Source organism: Salmo salar, chromosome 18, assembly GCF_965601325.2.
Source record: "Salmo salar chromosome 18, fSalSal1, whole genome shotgun sequence".
In the NCBI taxonomy this organism is placed as follows: Eukaryota; Metazoa; Chordata; class Actinopteri; order Salmoniformes; family Salmonidae; genus Salmo; species Salmo salar.
In genome coordinates, this window is record NC_138308.1 from 58,617,333 (window position 1) to 58,622,478 (window position 5,146).

Here is a 5,146-nt window from a genome sequence, read left to right on the forward strand (position 1 = left end):
CCTCTCTGGTCTGGACTGGACTAACTAATGGGGATATAGACCTGTCTGTTAGCACCATTATCCTACTACCTCTCTGGTCTGGACTAACTAATGGGATTATAGACCTGTCTGTCAGCACCATTATCCTTCTATCTCTCTGGTCTGGACTAACTAATGGGGATATAGACCTGTCTGTTATCACCATTATCCTACTAACTCTCTGGTCTGGACTAACTAATGGGGATATAGACCTGTCTGTTAGCACCATTATCCTACTACCTCTCTGGTCTGGACTGGACTAACTAATGGGATATAGACCTTTCTGTTAGCACCATTATCCTACTACCTCTCTGGTCAGGACTAACTAATGGGGATATAGACCTGTCTGTTAGCACGATTATCCTACTACCTCTCTGGTCTGGACTAAATAATGGGGATATAGACCTGTCTGTCAGCACCATTATCCTACTACCTCTCTGGTCAGGACTAACTAATGGGGATATAGACCTGTCTATCAGCACCATTATCCTACTACCTAACTGGTCTGGACTAACTAATGGGGATATAGACCTGTCTGTCAGCATCATTATCCTACTACCTCTCTGGTCTGGACTGGACTAACTAATGGGGATATAGACCTGTCTATCAGCACCATTATCCTACTACCTCTCTGGTCTGGACTAACTAATGGGGATATAGACCTGTCTATCAGCACCATTATCCTACTACCTCTCTGGACTGGACTAACTAATGGGGATATAGACCTGTCTGTCAGCACCATTATCCTACTACCTCTCTGGTCTGGTCTAACTAATGGGGATATATACCTGTCTGTCAGCGCATTATCCTACTACCTCTCTGGTCTGGTCTGGAATTAACTAATGTGGATATAGACCTGTCTGTTAGCACCATTATTCTACTACCTCTCAGGTCAGGACTAACTAATGGGCATATAGACCTGTCTTTTAGCACCATTATCCTACTACCTCTCTGGTCTGGACTAACTAATGGGGATATATACCTGTCTGTTAGCACCATTATCCTACTACCTCTCTGGCCTGGACTAACTAATGGGGATATAGACCTGTCTGTCAGCACCATTATCCTACTACCTCTCTGGTCTGGACTGGACTAACTAATGGGGAAATAGACCTGTCTGTTACCACCATTATCCTAATACCTCTCTGGTCTGGTCTGGACTTACTAATGGGGATATAGACCTGTCTGTCAGCACCATTATCCTACTACCTCTCTGGTCTGGTCTGGACTAACTAATGGGGATATAGACATGTCTATCAGCACCATTATCCTGCTACCTCTCTGGTCTGGACTGGACTAACAAATGGGGATATAGACCTGTCTGTTAGCACCATTATCCTACTACCTCTCTGGTCTGGTTTGGACTAACTAATGGGGATATAGACATGTCTATCAGCACCATTATCCTGCTACCTCTCTTGTCTGGACTAACTAATGGGGATATAGACCTGTTTTTCAGCACCATTATCCTGCTACCTCTCTGGTCTGGACTAACTAATGGGGATATAGACCTATTCTATCAGCACCATTATCCTACTACCTCTCTGGTCTGGTCTGGACTAACTAATGGGGATATAGACCTGTCTATCAGCACCATTATCCTGCTACCTCTCTGGTCTGGACTAACTAATGGGGTTATAGACCTGTCTGTCAGCACCATTATCCTGCTACCTCTCTGGTCTGGACTAACTAATGGGGATATAAACCTGTCTATCTGAACCATTTTTCTACTACCTCTCTGGTCTGGACTAAGTAATGGGGATATAGACCTGTCTGTCAGCACCATTATCCTAATACCTCTCTGGTCTGGACTAACTAATGGGGATATAGACCTGTCTGTTAGCACCATTATCCTACTACCTCTCTGGTCTGGACTGGACTAACTAATGGGGATGTAGACCTGTCTGTTAGCACCATTATCCTACTACCTCTCTGGTCTGGTCTGGACTAACTAATGGGGATATAGACCTGTCTGTCAGCATCATTATCCTTCTACCTCTCTGGTCTGGACTAACTAATGGGGATATAAACCTGTCTATCAACACCATTGTCCTACTACCTTTCTGGTCTGGACTAACTAATGGGGATATAGACCTGTCTATCAGCACCATTATCCTACTACCTCTCTGGTCTGGACTGGACTAACTAATGGGGATATAGACCTGTCTGTCAGCACCATTATCCTTCTACCTCTCTGGTTTTGACTAACTAATGGGGATATAGACCTGTCTATCAGCACCATTATCCTACTACCTCTCTGGTCTGGACTGGACTAACTAATGGGAATATAGACCTGTCTGTCAGCACCATTATCCTACTACCTCTCTGGTCTGGACTAACTAATGAGTTATAGACCTGTCTGTCAGCACCATTATCCTACTACCTCTCTGGTCTGGACTAACTAATGGGGATATAGACCTGTCTGTCAGCACCATTATCCTACTACCTCTCTGGTCTGGACTAACTAATGAGAATATAGACCTGTCTGTTAGCACCATTATCCTACTACCTCTCTGGTCTGGACTAACTAATGGGGATATAGACCTGTCTGTTAGCACCATTATCCTACTACCTCTCTGGTCTGGACTGGACTAACTAATGGGGATATAGACCTGTCTGTTAGCACCATTATTTACCTACCTCTAAGGTCTGGACTGGACTAACTAATGGGGATATAGACCTGTCTGTCAGCACCATTATCCTACTACCTCTCTGGTCTGGACTAACTAATGGGGATATAGACCTGTCTATCAGCACCATTATCCTACTACCTAACTGGTCTGGACTAACTAATGGGGATATAGACCTGTCTCTCAGCACCATTATCCTACTACCTCTCTGGTCTGGACTGGACTAACTAATGGGGAAATAGACCTGTCTGTTACCACCATTATCCTAATACCTCTCTGGTCTGGTCTGGACTTACTAATGGGGATATAGACCTGTCTGTCAGCAACATTATCCTACTACCTCTCTGGTCTGGACTAACTAATAAGGATATAGACCTGTCTATCAGCACCATTATCCTACTACCTCTCTGGTCTGGACTGGACTAACTAATGGGGATATAGACCTGTCTGTCAGCACCATTATCCTTCTACCTCTCTGGTCTGGACTAACTAATAAGGATATAGACCTGTCTATCAGCACCATTATCCTACTACCTCTCTGGTCTGGACTGGACTAACTAATGGGGATATAGACCTGTTTGTTAGCACCATTATCCTACTAACTCTCTGGTCTGGACTGGACTAACTAATGGGATATAGACCTTTCTGTTAGCACCATTATCCTACTACGTCTCTGGTCTGGACTAACTAATGGGGATATAGACCTGTCTGTTAGCACCATTATCCTACAACCTCTCTGGTCTGGTCTGGACTAACTAATGGTATTATAGACCTGTCTGTCAGCACCATTATCCTTCTATCTCTCTGGTCTGGACTAACTAATGTGGATATAGACCTGTCTGTTAGCACCATTATCCTACTAACTCTCTGGTCTGGACTAAGTAATGGGGATATAGACCTGTCTGTCAGCACCATTATCCTAATACCTCTCTGGTCTGGACTAACTAATGGGGATATAGACCTGTCTGTTAGCACCATTATCCTACTACCTCTCTGGTCTGGACTGGACTAACTAATGGGGATGTAGACCTGTCTGTTAGCACCATTATCCTACTACCTCTCTGGTCTGGTCTGGACTAACTAATGGGGATATATACCTGTCTGTCAGCATCATTATCCTTCTACCTCTCTGGTCTGGACTAACTAATGGGGATATAAACCTGTCTATCAGCACCATTGTCCTACTACCTTTCTGGTCTGGACTAACTAATGGGGATATAGACCTGTCTATCGGCACCATTATCCTACTACCTCTCTGGTCTGGACTGGACTAACTAATGGGGATATAGACCTGTCTGTCAGCACCATTATCCTTCTACCTCTCTGGTCTGGACTAACTAATGGGGATATAGACCTGTCTATCAGCTCCATTATCCTACTACCTCTCTGGTCTGGACTGGACTAACTAATGGGAATATAGACCTGTCTGTCAGCACCATTATCCTACTACCTCTCTGGTCTGGACTAACTAATGAGTTATAGACCTGTCTGTCAGCACCATTATCCTACTACCTCTCTGGTCTGGACTAACTAATGGGGATATAGACCTGTCTGTCAGCACCATTATCCTACTACCTCTTTGGTCTGGACTAACTAATGAGAATATAGACCTGTCTGTTAGCACCATTATCCTACTACCTCTCTGGACTGGACTAACTAATGGGGATATAGACCTGTCTGTTAGCACCATTATCCTACTACCACTCTGGTCTGGACTGGACTAACTAATGGGGATATAGACCTGTCTGTTAGCACCATTATTTACCTACCTCTCTGGTCTGGACTGGACTAACTAATGGGGATATAGACCTGTCTCTCAGCACCATTATCCTACTACCTCTCTGGTCTGGACTAACTAATGGGGATATAGACCTGTCTATCAGCACCATTATCCTACTACCTACCTGGTCTGGACTAACTAATGGGGATATAGACCTGTCTGTCAGCACCATTATCCTACTACCTCTCTGGTCTGGACTGGACTAACTAATGGGGAAATAGACCTGTCTGTTACCACCATTATCCTAATACCTCTCTGGTCTGGTCTGGACTTACTAATGGGGATATAGACCTGTCTGTCAGCACCATTATCCTACTACCTCTCTGGTCTGGACTAACTAATGGGGATATAGACCTGTCTGTTAGCACCATTATCCTACTACCTCTCTGGTCTGGACTGGACTAACTAATGGGGATATAGACCTGTCTGTTAGCACCATTATTTACCTACCTCTCTGGTCTGGACTGGACTAACTAATGGGGATATAGACCTGTCTGTCAGCACCATTATCCTACTACCTCTCTGGTCTGGACTAACTAATGGGGATATAGACCTGTCTATCAGCACCATTATCCTACTACCTAACTGGTCTGGACTAACTAAAGGGGATATAGACCTGTCTGTCAGTACCATTATCCTACTACCTCTCTGGTCTGGACTGGACTAACTAATGGGGAAATAGACCTGTCTGTTACCACCATTATCCTAATACCTCTCT